This window comes from Bombyx mori, chromosome 7 (assembly GCF_030269925.1).
Source record: "Bombyx mori chromosome 7, ASM3026992v2".
Classification (NCBI taxonomy): domain Eukaryota; kingdom Metazoa; phylum Arthropoda; class Insecta; order Lepidoptera; family Bombycidae; genus Bombyx; species Bombyx mori.
The window spans coordinates 11,575,538-11,593,554 of record NC_085113.1 but is presented as its reverse complement, the minus strand read 5'-3'; the positions used below and the strand labels follow the sequence as shown (position 1 = coordinate 11,593,554).

General features: G+C 37.6%; 1 protein-coding gene across 3 annotated transcripts in view; it reads left to right on the top strand.

Annotated features, from left to right (window-relative positions):
• LOC105841828 (fibroblast growth factor 16) overlaps positions 1-18,017 on the top strand; it is a 304,854-nt gene that overhangs the window by 76,727 nt on the left and 210,110 nt on the right. The gene's annotated exons all lie outside the window — the stretch shown is intronic.

The window sequence follows — 18,017 nt, the reverse complement described above, 5'->3', positions numbered from 1 at the left end:
TATTTTGAAACATTCTTTATTGGTGCTCCACTTGTACTGGCCTTACCGTGATGTTCTGTAGCCTATAGCCTTCCTCAATAAATGGGCTATCTAACACTGAAATAATTTTTCAAATCGGACCAGTGGCTCCTGAGATTAGCGCGTTCAAACAAAAACTCTTCAGCTTTATAATATTAGTATAGATTTTACTAGCTGACCCGGCAGACTTCGTAGTGCCTCAATCGATAAATAAAAGAGCTAAACTTTTGTATAAAATAAACTTAAAACAAACAAAAGAAATCTGTCCGACGGGGGACACATCAACAAAATTGTTATTTTTATTTAATTCCCAGCATTTTCGTATTTATCTACCTTTTAAACCTTCTCTGGACTTCCACGAATAATTCAAGACCAAAATTAGCCAAATCGGTCCAGCCGTTCTCGAGTTTTACCGAGAATAACTAACAGCAATTCATTTTTACATATATAGACAGATTTTATTTTATTAGTTTATACGTTGTCGCTGTGTTATCGCATAATGTTATTTAAAACTAGCCGACCCGATGGACGTTAGTCACTCGGGATTTCCATGAATCGGCTTATAATCGTTTGGTTGCTTAGCGAACTTTTCAATTATCTATTAAACTTTTACAGCCTTTATCTCTCTAAAAACACTGGTTACTATTACTACAATCATTAAACAGATAGAGAAGGAAGTCCGTTTGTTTTTCGCTTACCAAGGATCAGCATTGCATTATATCACATCAATTTCTTTGGTGTGTTCAAGATCTCTTACCACGGTACCACTTTTACTGGTGGTAGGACCTCTTCTGAGTCCACACGGGTAGGTACCACCACCCTGCCTATTTCTGCCGTGAAGCAGTAATGCGTTTCGATTTGAAGGGTAGGGCAGCCGTTGTAACTATACTGTGACCTTAGAACTTATATCTCAAGGTGGGTGGCGCATTTACGTTGCAGATTCTATAGGCTCCAGTAACCACTTAATACCAGGTGGGCTGTGAGCTCGTCCACCCACCTAAGCAATAAAAAAATAAAAACCACAAGACGGACCGACGACCTATTGAGGTTCGCGAGGATAGGCTGATAGAATAGACATTTCTCTGGGCCTATGAAATTCATACTAAAACAAAGGAAGAATTTTACAATACATATCACAACACCGCAGTAGTCAGTCACGTTTTAGCAGTGCAATAAAAAACTTTTCAATCGACATTATTGGCGCGTAAATTTATTAAATCCATAAAAATCTAAACGATCGTAACATTTTATTTGGAGGCATTCACTTTTATTTGTTACGCGTGTTGAATGCATTAAATCTATGTTTTTATTTTAAATCATAAAATTAAAGAAACGAAATTAAATTATGCAAAACAAGTTTGCGAATGAATTGTGATCGCATTTAAATATGGCGGTATAAACATCCGTTTTTTAAGGCAACGAAATTTTATAAAATAGTGATGAGTTACGTTGCCAGATGTACACAGCTTACAGATTCATTCAGCCCATTAATGAAACAGAAATTTAAAACTATTCTTATAAAACTTTCACTTCATCTTAGACCGGGAGCTCCTTAGATCTACTGATCTCAAGTTAAGGGCTACGACTCCTAGAGTCTCACATACCCCGCGCGCCCCCTAGGCGCGGGGACCTCGTAGGAGGTTCGGACCCCGGCCCGAAAAATAAAATAAAAAAAAATACGACTCCTAGAGTACTCGATTCAAACAATGTCGCTATGTTAGTGCTTCTTAGCAGTATAAGGCAAGTATTACGCAGATAAGTACCACTTGCCTTGCGGGTCTAGCTGACTCACTGAGTTTCTCACCGGATCTTCTGAGTCGGTCGCGTTTCCGATCCGGTCGTAGATTCTGCGAAGCACTGCTCTTGCTAGGGCCAGTGTTAGCAACACCTCCGGTTTGAGCCCCGAGAGCTCACCTACACGCTAATATAGCCACTCAAGGCTATCAGCATAGGTAGGAGAAAAAAACTTGCGGGTCTTGCGTGACTCACGTCACGCTTCTCGTGCGCCTTTCTCAAGACGTGGTCTCCTGGGAGGAATAGGAAGAAAAGTACTACTTCAATCTTCCTCGGTATAATTCGTAAAAGGATTAGCTAGAGTTAAAAAAAAACTACCAGATATCATGCGTGTTCCATGTTCCACGAAAAACTACCACGATATAAGGAATAAAAACATTGTTAAAATAAGTATTTAATTAGAAAACGCATATAAATATGTATGTCAGTCTCTGGTATCTATAACGCAGGGAATCCTAAATTGGGGCCGGATGACCGTGCGTGATTTGTTCACATTTCTTCTTCTTCTTCTTCCTAGACGCATACTTCATTGCTGAAGGTCGCGTCCCTGAAAGCCCTTCGTGGTTCTTTGTATCAGCTTCCATTTCCTTCGGTTTTTGGCTCCTCTCAGGGCGGTCGCAACAGAGAGTCCAGTGAGCGCAGCTATCTGATCTGACCAACGGTTTGTGGCCGGCCAGCGGATCTGTTTCCTTCTACCTTGCCCACCACAGTAATTTTTTCTAGGTTGTCTGGTGGCCGCCGAGCAATGTGACCAAAGTAACCAAGTTTACATTTATGTATATGTTATTAAACTACGAGTATAATATGTAATATGCACAACACCACTATTTAGTTAACTAAAAATAGTTAAAGTTAATTGTTTCCTTAACGTTACGTATGTCAAAAACCGTTTAAGACGGTATTCAAGAGAATTCATGACTAAGATACCCCCGCTTTCTACTATAAATACGAGTGACTATTGTCGCACGAAACATTCCGACCCGAGCAGCCGACCGAGGCGGAGCTTCGCTACTGTTATCGTTGTACACTTGAAATGTAATAAATCGTATTCATTGGAAAAGCGAGTCTTAACTACTGTCACTATGGAAGGCAATGATAATGATGAAGAGAAGAGCCTCAGCAACGCTGACGTCACCATTTTAAAAACACCATGGAACCAGCCTCTCGTCGTCATATATTATTTCGTAATTAAGTTAAAAAGCTATGTCAAATTCGTAATTCTAAACACACTAATGTAACCTAATTAAATTTATTCTCAATGTAAATCACCAGACACGAAAGAATTCTGCTTTAGTTATTTAAAACAAAAGAACCGGTTCCAATATAAGAGCACATTAAAAATGTTCGCCATTTTGAGATTAACATAAAATCTGTTTTGACTACGCTAGACGGTGTGTAGACGAAATTAAACTGGTTTTTATGTAACAATAGTATTTATCAAACTAAGGGCTGAACTTAAACTTCAATTTTCAGAATTTGATGCTAAGCAAATCGAAAGTAGCCTTTACAGAAACGAAATATTAAATACTTATATACCTAATTCAATTGTTTTGGTTAAGACCCTTGTTTTTGCCTGCACATCAGCCAGTAGCTTCGACTATTCTGGCTTCACTACTGGAGGGCCAGGCATGAGGCTATCCTTGAAAAAAAATTGCCAACATCTGCCCTAGCATTGGTCCATTGGATCCACGATCACGTCATAACAAGTCCATAGTTGCTTCATCGATTTAAATGTTTTGTTGATTTTCGAATCTGTCCAATCAGGCATATGGCAAATACGTTTAAAAACCAATATGCTTGTTTGTTTGTTTGTTTTAATGACTATATACCTATAAGTTCTGTCGTAGTTCCATTAATGCCCAACAGACTTACCAGTGCCTGTTTTTCAATTGAGATTTCTTGACAATGACAGCGAATTATGATTTGTTAGTATTATTTTATTGATGGTATGTCATCACCGTCACTAATGAGAATCAGCAGCTTCTAGCCAGGTTCTCCTCAAACCTTGTTCCAAGAAGACACGTCATAGCCTTCCCGAAGTACGGTAGATGGAAGTTATGGCAAAGCCGGTTGAAACTTGGCGAAAAATATCTCTAAAATCGCATCTTGAATGAACGTAGACCAGGCGTTACGGAAAAAGGTTCCTTTGACCTTCGCCATGGTACATACGGTGCAAAACACAGAGAGAACCGAAGTCCCTCCAGAGACCAAGAGACCTCAAACAATCCCTGGTTATAGGAAAGGTCCGTCAATCCCAAAGCCAGAAGTGGTGGTGGTGTTAAGTGGCTACCGGAGCACATAGACATCTACAGCGTAAATTAAGTCACCCACCTTAAGACATGAGTTCTAAGGTCTCACTATAGTTACAACAGAGAGTCCAGTGAGCGCAGCTATCTGATCTGACCAACGGTTTGTGGCCGGCCAGCGGATCTGTTTCCTTCTACCTTGCCCACCACAGTAATTTTTTCTAGGTTGTCTGGTGGCCGCCGAGCAATGTGACCAAAGTAACCAAGTTTACATTTATGTATATGTTATTAAACTACGAGTATAATATGTAATATGCACAACACCACTATTTAGTTAACTAAAAATAGTTAAAGTTAATTGTTTCCTTAACGTTACGTATGTCAAAAACCGTTTAAGACGGTATTCAAGAGAATTCATGACTAAGATACCCCCGCTTTCTACTATAAATACGAGTGACTATTGTCGCACGAAACATTCCGACCCGAGCAGCCGACCGAGGCGGAGCTTCGCTACTGTTATCGTTGTACACTTGAAATGTAATAAATCGTATTCATTGGAAAAGCGAGTCTTAACTACTGTCACTATGGAAGGCAATGATAATGATGAAGAGAAGAGCCTCAGCAACGCTGACGTCACCATTTTAAAAACACCATGGAACCAGCCTCTCGTCGTCATATATTATTTCGTAATTAAGTTAAAAAGCTATGTCAAATTCGTAATTCTAAACACACTAATGTAACCTAATTAAATTTATTCTCAATGTAAATCACCAGACACGAAAGAATTCTGCTTTAGTTATTTAAAACAAAAGAACCGGTTCCAATATAAGAGCACATTAAAAATGTTCGCCATTTTGAGATTAACATAAAATCTGTTTTGACTACGCTAGACGGTGTGTAGACGAAATTAAACTGGTTTTTATGTAACAATAGTATTTATCAAACTAAGGGCTGAACTTAAACTTCAATTTTCAGAATTTGATGCTAAGCAAATCGAAAGTAGCCTTTACAGAAACGAAATATTAAATACTTATATACCTAATTCAATTGTTTTGGTTAAGACCCTTGTTTTTGCCTGCACATCAGCCAGTAGCTTCGACTATTCTGGCTTCACTACTGGAGGGCCAGGCATGAGGCTATCCTTGAAAAAAAATTGCCAACATCTGCCCTAGCATTGGTCCATTGGATCCACGATCACGTCATAACAAGTCCATAGTTGCTTCATCGATTTAAATGTTTTGTTGATTTTCGAATCTGTCCAATCAGGCATATGGCAAATACGTTTAAAAACCAATATGCTTGTTTGTTTGTTTGTTTTAATGACTATATACCTATAAGTTCTGTCGTAGTTCCATTAATGCCCAACAGACTTACCAGTGCCTGTTTTTCAATTGAGATTTCTTGACAATGACAGCGAATTATGATTTGTTAGTATTATTTTATTGATGGTATGTCATCACCGTCACTAATGAGAATCAGCAGCTTCTAGCCAGGTTCTCCTCAAACCTTGTTCCAAGAAGACACGTCATAGCCTTCCCGAAGTACGGTAGATGGAAGTTATGGCAAAGCCGGTTGAAACTTGGCGAAAAATATCTCTAAAATCGCATCTTGAATGAACGTAGACCAGGCGTTACGGAAAAAGGTTCCTTTGACCTTCGCCATGGTACATACGGTGCAAAACACAGAGAGAACCGAAGTCCCTCCAGAGACCAAGAGACCTCAAACAATCCCTGGTTATAGGAAAGGTCCGTCAATCCCAAAGCCAGAAGTGGTGGTGGTGTTAAGTGGCTACCGGAGCACATAGACATCTACAGCGTAAATTAAGTCACCCACCTTAAGACATGAGTTCTAAGGTCTCACTATAGTTACAACGATTGCCCCACCTTTCAAACTGAAACGCATTACTGCTTCACGGGACAAATAGGTAGGATGGTGGTACCTACCCGTGCGGACCCACAAGACCTCCTACCACCAGTAAAAAGATGATTAGTATAGTAATTATTACAATCCTTGAATAAATCGATAGCGCATTTTACTGAGATATTTCAGTTTCTTATCTTTTGATTACACAACACGGCAACAAAAAGTTAACTTACAATTAAGATTTGACATCTAAATATCGGGATAATAACAGCATAGAGACGCTAATAGAGCTTTTAATATTAGGTAATAACACATTGTTGTCCGTTTGTTTGTGGATGTTTTGATTTGTGTCGCCCTCGGGTGTGTGTGCCGGTGGTCCGCGGCAAGAAAGTCCGTTGTTCGAATCCGTAAGCGCGAAAGGAGCTTTTTATTACGTACATAAGGGTACATACAAGCTGAACTGGTATTTTTATCGTAGCTTGTAAGCATCAGACACGGTGAGACAATGGACTCGTCGTTTTAATGATTTAAATTACTTTTTTATTTGTGTGTAGCTTGAGGGTAGGTACCTTATTTCTGCCGTGAAGCAGTAATGCGTTTCTGATTGAGACAGTAGTGCAGCCGTTGTACTGTTAAAACTGAGACCTTAGAACGCTTGTCTCAAAGTGGGTGGCGCATTTACGTTGTGTACGTATGTCTATGGGCTCCGGTAATCACTTATCACCAGGTGGGCCGTGAGCTCGTCCACCAATATGAACGATAATAAAAAAAAAATAAAAAAAAACTACCATATTCGATAACGAACATGGTAGAATATAGAAAAAGAACATCGTATTCTTTCACTTATGTAACGGAATTCGAAGTTCAAATTTAAATTAGTTTAATTCTATATCACTTGACACTCTGATTGTTCATAAACAAACGGTAATGCTGATTAACATTCCTGTACTACAAATTTTAAATATGGTTTTTTAATTCGAAACTCAAACCATAAATTAGAACTACAGTTTTTTATTTATTTGAACGCAGTTATTGAAACTTTTTACACTACTTAGTTGTAGATTAGATTACAATGTCAATTCCACCACCCTCTTTAGGACGAGGTTAAGGTGAAGGAGGTGTTTTGTGGAAGATGTCAGAAGGTATCCTTACGACCTAACCATAGGATAAATAGAAACACAGAGACGCCCGTCTCTGTAGGCGAATAAATAATAACGCACAGCTCCGTATGACGATAGCGATCGCTATGTCCATTACGTTCGTGCGGCTACTGTTGTTTGTTTGTATCGCGATTGTGAGGTCGGGTGAAGCAACTTGTAACGGGGCAAGCGATCGTTACTCAATGCTTTTTAACTAACGCAATGTTACGATTGAAAAGTTCTGGACAGCCTTGAACTTTAGTTTTTTATTAGCTAAGTGCACGAGCTCACGATGAACTCGATAAGTCCTAGGCGCCACATCGCGAAAGCTCTTGATGCCTAAAATTTAAGTCTCAATTGCAATGGTACCGGGGCTGTATTTAAAAAAAAAATTGTGACTCTATTTAAAAAAAAATAGAATACATTCTGTGAATGTTATTAATAGTCATTCTTTAAAAAATCACAATTTTCAAATTGAGAACGAGAGTTCTAAATTCGAAATCTAAATCGAACAAAGAATCGAGCTGTTATTTTTTGTAATTATTTTAAATTACCGGTCAAAACAATTAAAAAAAAAAAAGTAGAACAAGAATATTTTGAAAATCAATCGAACAAAAACTAATCACACAGTACAATCGAAATTCAAATGTTACAATCAGATATTTGTTCTTTTTGCTACCGCGCGCTAGTATCGTGCAATGCCTTGAACATTATTACGATTGTAATCAAACGTAACCCGATCATTCGATTGTATCGACACTAAGTACACGCGAAGCACTAGGTATTCGAATGTGTAATGACACGAGAAATGCACTCGGCATTCTTTAGGCACGTTGTTGATAAATAAAATACTCATACGTTACTGTTAGGCATTGCTGAGCCGGTAACCGTTTCCAAGCCTCGTTATTTTTGTTATCTTTTTATTTATTTTTTGTACTTAATTTGTGTTTGGAATAAATGTTTATTATTATTACTCATCGAAGTCGATTTTGATGGTTTTTTTTTAACGACACTGTGTAGCGGCTATCGAAGGTGCCATGAGTTATAAGGTTAAAGCTTCAATTCTATCGGACTACAGGCTATCCTATCCTTTAGGCCGTAACGTATAATTGTAAAATAGGTATTCTGTGAGCTAAATTTTACGTTAATAGTACGCGATTAAAAGAATTTAACGCCATTTTGTTTTTCCATTTAGAGATTACTAGCGACCCGCCCTAGCTTCGCTTCGGAAACTGTAACTTATTATTGATTTCTCAACTATTTAGTGGATGTTATTATATCAACACCGCTACCACCGGACGATGCTAATTAAATGACATGACCTCCAGTCTCGGAGGGGAGTGATGTGCCGGTAGCCATCGTACAACGCAAGATATTTGACAGATGCCTGAATCTCGCTTACGACATTTTCAAGATAAGCTTGCATATAAACAAGTTCCGAACAACAATATTTAGACCGTCGGTCTACCGAGCAAATATCACCCGCTCCGTGGAAGATCTTCCTCTTTGTCGTATATCTCCCAAAATATAAAACTTCCTCTTCAATCACGCTATCTATTAAAAAAAAACCGCATCAAAATCCGTTGCGTAGTTTTAAAGATTTAAGCATACATAGGGATATAGGGACAGAGGAAGCGACTTTGTTTAACATTATGTAGTGATTATCGTCACCCACTAAGTTTCTCGCCGGATCTTCTCAGTGGATCGCGATTACATTTCGGTGGTTAGAGTCAGCGAAGCACTGCTTTTGCTAGGGCTGGTGTGAGAAAATTATCTCAGATTGAGCCCGTAAGATCGCTTTTTTTTTTATTGCTTAGATGGGTGGACGTGCTCACAGCCCACCTGGTGTTAAGTGGTTACTGGAGCCCTTAGACATCTAAAACGTAAATGCGCCACCCACCTTGAGATATAAGTTCTAAGGTCTCAGTATAGTTACAACGGCTGCCCCGCCCTTCAAACCGAAACGCATTACGGCTGAGCGTAGCTAGAATCTCCATTTAGAGTAACGGCGATTAGGTAGAGGAAAATAAATCGACATCATCATGCTCTAGACAAGTTAAGGAGCTTATCCCTCTCCTCGTCCTAAGTGGTGGTTTCCATAGACATCACAACGTGAAAGCCACCACCTGCATTATAAGATCAGATCTTAATTGTATAACGGCTGTTCGACTTTTGTAAAAGGAACACATGCCTACTTCGCGACAGGGATAGCCAGATGGTAGTTACCTGGTGGGTTCACATACGCGCCACCAGGAAAATACCTTATGATTTTTTTATGAACAAACTAGCTGACCCGGCAGACTTCGTAGTGCCTCAATCGATAAATAAAAGACCTAAACTTTTGTATAAAATAAACTTAAAACAAACAAAAGGAATCCGTCCGACGGGGGACACATCAAAGGAAAAACAAAATTGTTATTTTTGTTTAATTCCGAGCATTTTCATATTTATCTACCGTTTTAAATCTTCTCTGGACTTCCACAAATAATACAAGACCAAAATTAGCCAAATCGGTCCAGCCGTTCTCGAGTTTTAGCAAGACTAAGGAACAGCAATTCATTTTTATATATAGAGATAGAAGATGAATCATATTTGATGACCCCAACCTTCGATAACCTTCTGAACACAGATGAACCCAGAAATTCACTTTCCGATCTTAAGTTTACTAAAATCGGCTGACTCGTAAGATTATATCATAATTGTTTTTGATCATAATACAAATATTTTCTCACAGTAGGTATCTCTGTGCAAGTGAGTAACATCACTAGCGGTACAATCACTGCCAAATAGCTCTCAATAAACTCTAATTGATATAATCTTACTACAAGACAAGACGCATAAATGCAAATGGCTTTATGCAGTCATTTCATATCCGTTACAAGGAAATATGACTTTTAACGCCACGCAGTATGAGCGGCTCACGTTGTTGCGGGTAGCGAAATAGATTTGCTAACGTCGAAGGGGGATCGAGAGGTTGGACCGAGGAAATTGCTGGTAGGAAGTGAGGAAAAGTGTTGTTATCAATGGCAGGTAAAATATTTAGGCCAGTGATGTATTAAAGTAATGATCCTTTGGGTTTCCTAGCTTTCTAATACCAATTTGCGACATGAGATGGAGAATTCATTGGCATTAGAGTATTCTCTCTTTCTTTCTCTCTTTCCCATAAGCATAAGTATTTTATTATGTATGAACATAATTACTTGACGGAAATACATAGACATATATGTACATATACATAATAAAATCCTCATATGTTTTGTAATTTCTCATATGCTTTGCTCAAAGCATTCATATGCTTTATGGCATGAGACAAGGTTACTTGAGCTAATGGTACATATTTGTGGGCTCTTATATTTTAAGAATCGTTGCCACCTCGTATTGCTTGTGGACTGCAGCAAAATGTTTGGTCAGTAGTGTAATTTCTTGGATTAAGACCAAATTTAATGGTCAGCGTATTTTAAATCTATATTAATATTATAAATCTGAAGAGTTTGCTTGTTTGTTTGAACGCGCTAATCTCAGGAACTACTTACTGGTCCGCTTTGAAAAAATTCCTTCAGTTTCAGATAGTTCATTCATTGAGGAAGACTATAGGCTATAACGTCACGCTAAGACCAATAGGACCAATATGACCAAGCGGAGCAACAATAAATAATGTTTGAAAATCGGGTATTTTTTGAGAGGTTACGCTATAAGTAGATATATGCCAAAGTAACTATACCAAGTGGGCAAAGTCGCGGGCAAAAACTATTGCAGATAAGCAAGAGGGTGATTGATGTGTTGTTAAGAGGTTAGTGGAGGAGGTCGATTCGTTTTGCATCCTGAAATCTAACAAACAACTGGTAGACGTAACTAATATTTATACGTGCCCGAACTTACGAACACGCGAAGACCAGGAAGAGTATTTCTTAACAAAAAAAAAACGGCCTCACAATCAAATCTTTTGATGCTCTTTCCGGCGAGTACTCTAAATGGTTTTAGTTTGTCATAGTTGCGCTTCCGGCTTATATGCACTGTGTAAATTTGAATTAAGGTTGTCAACTAATTAAAATATTTTCACAATTAATAAATTTATTTGAAATGCGACTAAACGAAAAAGCGACCCTACAAGAAGACAATATATTTTTTTTTTTTTATTGCTTAGATGGGTGGACGAGCTCACAGCCCACCTGGTGTTAAGTGGTTACTGGAGCCCATAGACATCTACAACGTAAATGCGTCACCCAGCATGAGATATAAGTTCTAAGGTCACAAGTATAGTTACAACGGTTGCCCCACCTTTCAAACCGAAACGCATTACTGCTTCGCGGCAGAAATAGGCAGGGCGTTGGTACCTACCCGCGCGAACTCACAAGAGGTCCAACCTCCAGTAATTACACAAATAAAAATTTGCGGGTTTGATTTTTTTTTATTATACGATGTTATTCCATCACTGTGGAAGTCAATCGTGAACATTTGTTGAGTACGTATTTCATTAGAAAATATGGTACCCGCCTGCGGGATTCGAACACCGGTGCATCGCTCAACACGAATGCACCGGACGTCTTATCCTTTAGGCCACGACGACTTGTATAACGCAATTGAGATTTCCACAGAAATCAAAGCTACTGTATTCAGTATTCATTTGCATTGTAATGGCTGCACTTAGAACAATGCGGTCGGTCTTCGATGCTTATGATCAAAGTTCGAAACCGCAGTGAACGAGGCTATCAAAGATCAACAACTCAGATACGATACTGCAGTAATTACTATCAGTTGTATTACTAGGAAATTAATGAGGTGAAAATTCCGTGTGAACGATAAGATGGTATTTCGGTGATAAGATAGTTTGAAATGTAAATTGTTTGTGATAAAGTTGCTTATGGCTTAATGAGTTTTGAAATGGTATAAAACAACGATTTTTTTATTGCTTAGATGGGTGGACGAGCTCACAGCTTACCCGGTGTTATGTGGTGACCAACTTGAAAATTAGCTCACGCCTCAAGAAGCGTTGACGATATAATAATTTTATAACTAGGCTCCAATATTCCGACCAGAAACAACAGGATAAAAAGGATAAAATTTATTGATAATTCGGTTTTAATTTTAAATGTTGTTGCCACGTCATTACGGATCCTCCCGATCCATTACTGTCACCGTCCTCGCCGAACCCGTCGCTTGCGACGAAGGGCTCGACGAGTAAATTAACCCATAAACACATCTCACTGACCTACCTACCTTGAGATATAAGTTCTAAGGTCTCAGTGTAATTACAAGGACGTCTTACCCAAGTCTTAGGCCAAGATGACTTAAAATTTAATTCTAGAAACGACACGAGAGTAACTTCAAGGCATGTCCTTTAAACGACAAAGATTAGGTATTCCAATTTCTCAGTATTTACCAAATGGCTTCCATCTTTTTAAATCGGTAATATTTATGCTACATTTGGAAACAACTCAAAGAAGCAAGGTTGACCATCAGCCGATTTGTTAGTTGTCATGAAACCAGAGACTTCTTCGAAGAGTTGTGGTCGTTTTGTTTGCTAAACTTCTATTACTCGCCATCAGATTGACCCTAAGATGTTGAATTAATATTTTATAAGACGATTTACGGAAAATCGTTATGTAATATCTTTCAAGAATTTATAACTTTAAATTCTCCATAGATTTTAGCCACTGACTTTGTTTTAGGGATGGCAGTTAGACGCGTGTTATCTATTTTTTTAAAAAATCAAACTAGGTTGAGCTTGTTTTAAATATGCTAATGCTATGTACTGATACATGGATAGATATTAAATTACCAGATTTCTCCGAAAAAAATTATAATGACGTATTTTAGTCAAAACACATTATACTCACATCAAGATTTTAAGATAACGCCATTAATGACTACGTGGTGTTAAGCGGTCTTACATCAAATCATTCTCACATATTTTTTTTATTGCCCTTATAGGCAGACGGGCATATAACCCACCTGATGGTGGTTACTGTCGCCCATGAAATTCAGCAATGCCATGGATAGAGCCAAGCCGCTGCCTACCGCTTAATACTCGCCACAAGCCTCGTTTGAAGAAGGACATGTCATAGCGCTCGGGAAACACCATGGAGGGGAGCTCATTCCATACCCTTGAATACTGTCCTCAAATAAATAAATAAATACCTTGGCTTATAACACTTTGTGTTGCATAGTTTCTGTAGTATCTTGAGAAGGTAAGAAAATACTAGCGCTCGACAGCCCTACAGGTAATTACGTTTTTTTTTTTCATTTCGATCGATGTCACGCGTTGTGCAATGAATATGTTAGCATTGTAATGACGCAGATGCGAGTCCGTTATATCCAACTGGGAATCTCTTAACGGGAAGATATTTGAGTGTGCTTAAAGAAATTTCTTAGTAGAAAGCGAAACTGGATTCGGTCTTTGATAACTGATTAAGGTTTTCGCGGGTCGTTCTGATAATTAAATTTTTTTTTGCGATTTCATTTTATCTGATGATTGTTCGTGACTAAGAGAAACTCTGAATTATTCAAAACTAAGGAAATAATGTAATTACAATAATAATAATAATACTGGTAGCAGGACCTCTTGTGAGTTTACTGGTGGTAGGACCTCTTGTGAGTCTGCACGGGTAGGTACCACCGTCCCGCCTATTTCTGCCGTGAAGCAGTAATGCGTTTCGGTTTGAAGGGTAGGGTAGCCGTTGTAACTATAGTTGAGACCTTAGAACTTATATCTCAAGGTGGGTAGCGCATTTACATAGTAGATGTCTATGGGCTCCGGTAACCACTTAACACCAGGCGGGCTGTGAGATCGTCCACCCAATTAGGCAATAAAAAAAAAGTTTATTTAATTAATAGTTATTTTTCCAGTACTCGCGCAGTGCTAAGATTCAGTTACATAATACCAATTTTTAACGTAAAGTAATTACAGTGTAATTGAGAAACTCCTCTTTTTTAAAGTCGGCTAAAAATACTTGACGTTTATAAAGTAGATACTGATATTCGTTTATTGGTTGAAAATTGAGGTTTTGATATAAACAAAAATTTTCAAAACTTAGATATTCTTCCTTTTTTGTTTTTACATTTTCTTGTAAAAGCAGACAACACTAAGGCTTTTCAAAATAAAAAAAAGAAAGAAAATCAGTTTAGAGGCAGAGGGGAAAATGTACAAAACCTATTTCGTTGCTACTTTATAGTCTTTGCCTATTGATATGTAAATTTAATATATTGATCATCATTTTAATTAGTCCACTTCTAACATCCAATTATTCCGATTATTCGTATCTCTTCAAATAAAGGGGGTAAGTTTTCTAATTCTATTCAGATTTTAAGCTTTTTAATATTATTATATTAATGAATGTAGAAAATAGGGTAGAAAACCCACTATTTTACAATACACCACAATAATATTGACGAGAAATAAGTTTATTTTTTTTTCGGTGTGCTTCTTTATCTACTTAACGTCTGCTCGACCGTAAACTTATCCGCCTATCTGAGAAAAATATCAAATTCAATATGGACAATATTGATATAATGAAATGTTTTATGATCTAAAAATAAGTCGCGAAAACTCTGAGAGCATTGTTCGTCCTACACTTAGATACGCGATATGCAAAATCGTGTGTCACGCGAGAATCGATCTTATAGTTCCTGACTTTGCGACAACATTTAACTTCACGCTATTTTAGCATAGCAAATATTTGAAATAGTTCGTAGTAAATTTATAGACTTTTTTCCTTTGAGCAATCGAAAGTCTAATCTGAAGGATTTATTGAGTCCATGACGAATATATTACTAGGATCGCGTCGTTTTGATACTTTCGTTCGTATCGCGACATTCTGTGATAGGCCTTGTATGGAAAATTATTTTTGCGGGGCTTTAAGTTTTCCTTTTATAAATCGTTAAGATACTTTAGATGTGCAATGATGTGGGCGAAGATTGAGGGTTTTTGTTGAAAAAAATAATACGTGAATTTCTTTTAGTACGTTTGTATTCAATTCTTCTCTAACGCGTAACCGTTCAATGTATTTTGATACCGAAATTCACTTTTTTCGGAAGAAAGTAAGAATTACTGGTGGCCCGGAGGCCTTTCCAGTTTCACCAGGACAGGTGGGCGAGAAAGGGCTCAGCTAGGAGGGGTGCGAATTGGTAAGAAGAGTTTAACGTGCAACCTATCTATCAACCTATCGCCGGATCTTCTGAGCGGAATCGCGACCCGCATATATAAGGTTGCACGTCGAACTCTTTGCCAAGTTCGACAAGTACGGTTATCAGAGTCCCTAAGCCTGAAGTGCTAGAGCTGTAGGCGTCTAATGCTAGAGTTATTGGATTTAATGGATCCGTGTCTATGACCGAAATTCACTTGTATATCATTACTCTCGTGCTTTGTACGAAATGGTATGTATGAAGCTGGTAATTTGAGAAGCGTTTAAAACATAACGCGAAACCCATTAACGGCTAATAGTACACGATGCAGTTACAAAAATTTGAGCATCACAATCTAACAAGCCTCAATAGAGCATCGAAGCATTGATCTGAACAATTACGTGGTTTATAAATATGGTCATTAATGTTATGTTTCGTTACATCGAGAAATGTTACCGTTGCGAGAACCTGTTTTAGTTGGTAACTTTGTGAAGCCGCGAAAATTGCTATTACGAGTACGTATAAGTTGAACTTGACTTTTAAATGAATCATTAAATTGATTGATGTAACACATGGTAGCTTCTAAGTAGCGATGGGATGTGTCTGGAGCCGCGGCAAAAGTGTATGTTGTAAATTGAGTTCGTGCGCTTCTATCTGTAGGCTTTCTTTGATGTGAGCTTTAGTTGTGAATTGTAGAAGAAATTTTCGTTTGAAGAATAGGCAGCGATTGATTCAATATTTCACTCACTGGTTGTTTTTAAGATGTGACTTCTACGTAATAAGTGCCGTTATATGTTACGCCAAAACAGTGTTAATTTATTTTACTCTCAAGCAATGTACTAATAATATATGCGTGTAGTTTAAAATCCAAGAAACACGCTTAAGTGGCAAACCGAACTAACAAATATATTCGTTTTTGGAAATGAAAACTTCTTTGGCATCGTTGTGATTTGAAAGTCGATGAAACGAAAAAGCGACCGTAAAAAGAGACAGATACATAAATTCATAAGATTTAACGTGGGAGAAAATGAGATAGGAAGCATTATACAGTGTTACTTATATTCGTTGTTATCTTTGTGCTCTGCTTCGTAACTAATATTCATACTTAATACATTCTGAATAAATCTATGTAATATGTACGAATAAAATGTAAAATAATTATCAAACTTTGTATCGCTATGATCATTAATAAAACCTACAATTATCCTCTTCCCGAAATTTTACATTCGTCTCATTATCTTGAAGCCAAAATTTTTGAGGGTTTCACTTCTACCACGTGTCAGAATATTAGAGTGAAGCTATTCAATTATTGTATGTAGGTCTTGTGTGCGTGTACGTCTTGAAGGTAATGACAATGACGAGTCAAAGATTATTTTAGATACAAACAAACATACACAAATATATATATACACGATACCAAGCTAATTTATCCCGGGCACGGTACTCGTCGAATTTGGCAAAGAATTCGACATGCAACCTAACTCGTGCATCAGTCCGGTGAGTACCTCGCCAGATCTTCTCAACGGGTCGCGATTCCGATCCGGTAGTAGGTTCATTCGCGAAGCAGCCCCCACCCCTCCTGGCTGAGCTTTTGCTCGCCCACCTGTCCTAGTAAAACTGGAAAGGCCTCCGGTCACCAGTAATCCTTTAATCATAAAAAAAACAAGCTAATAAAACGCGTTAAGAAGCGTAGATTAGTGAATGAAATGTTTTGTGTAATGCAAATCCCTTCGTTTGTGGAGCCGAAACAAAATGGCTTGTCACCTCGTTTGTGTTACAGTGGAACGCGCGAAGTCCATTGTAATGTTTCAAACCAAATAAAAGATTGCAAAACATTGTAGGGCCACTAGTTTGTACAAATTTATTTATTATGTGATGGTTTGTTGTTGCTTATTTTTTTAAGTATCAAATTTTTTGGTTAGAGTATTATTACATTTTATAAGAATATTAATAGATGAGACAACTTTAAATTTACAATTAAATTCGATTCTAGTTAGAAAAATATTTAAGTTACAAACTGAATTTGGTTTTTTTTTCCATCAAATAGTTTATTTTATAAAAAGCGGGCTTTATCTCTAAACGCGTTACTTGAAGACGACAAATTGATCTTTTAGTTACATTTTATTTAAAAAAAATAATTAAAATCCATTAAAAAAATTATCAACCCTATCAAAATTTTGAAGTTCCAATAGGATTGTCAGATCAACTAGAGTGACAAAAAGAAAATATTTGCAATTAAAATAAATTTGTTTGGCCGACAGCCCTGGTTTGTGGCAACACGTGGACGTCCTCTTTTTTTTTTAAATACAAAACCCTGAAAACATGTCTCGTTACCTTTGAATACCTACATGAATTGTGGGGTTTAATTCCTCAAAACATTAATTTACCAAAATTTATAAACATAGTTGAATGTCATGTCAACTAATGTCAACTAAACATATTCGCAGAAGAGTTTGAAGACCTCAATCCGTATTCTCGAGATGTTTCAAGTTAAAACATCCGTATGGATATCGGTTGTAGGATAATATGAACTCGTGGTATGACTGGCTGGTATCTATATCCGCCATGGTGAAGTCATATCCAGGCCGGCCGCTATTTCGTCGTCCGCGTTTTGTCAAATAAAGGATTTCTCAATTATCTTACCGCTATTGCTGTGTTCGAAAATGTTGAAATAAAGTCATTGGTAATTGTGTTTGTGGATCATTAGAACGGTTATATGACTTTTTAAATTTTTAATTATTGCTTAGATGGGATGACGAGTTCACAGCCCACCTGGTGTTAAGTGGTTACTGGAGCCCATAGACATATACAACGTAAATATCGCCACCCACCTTAA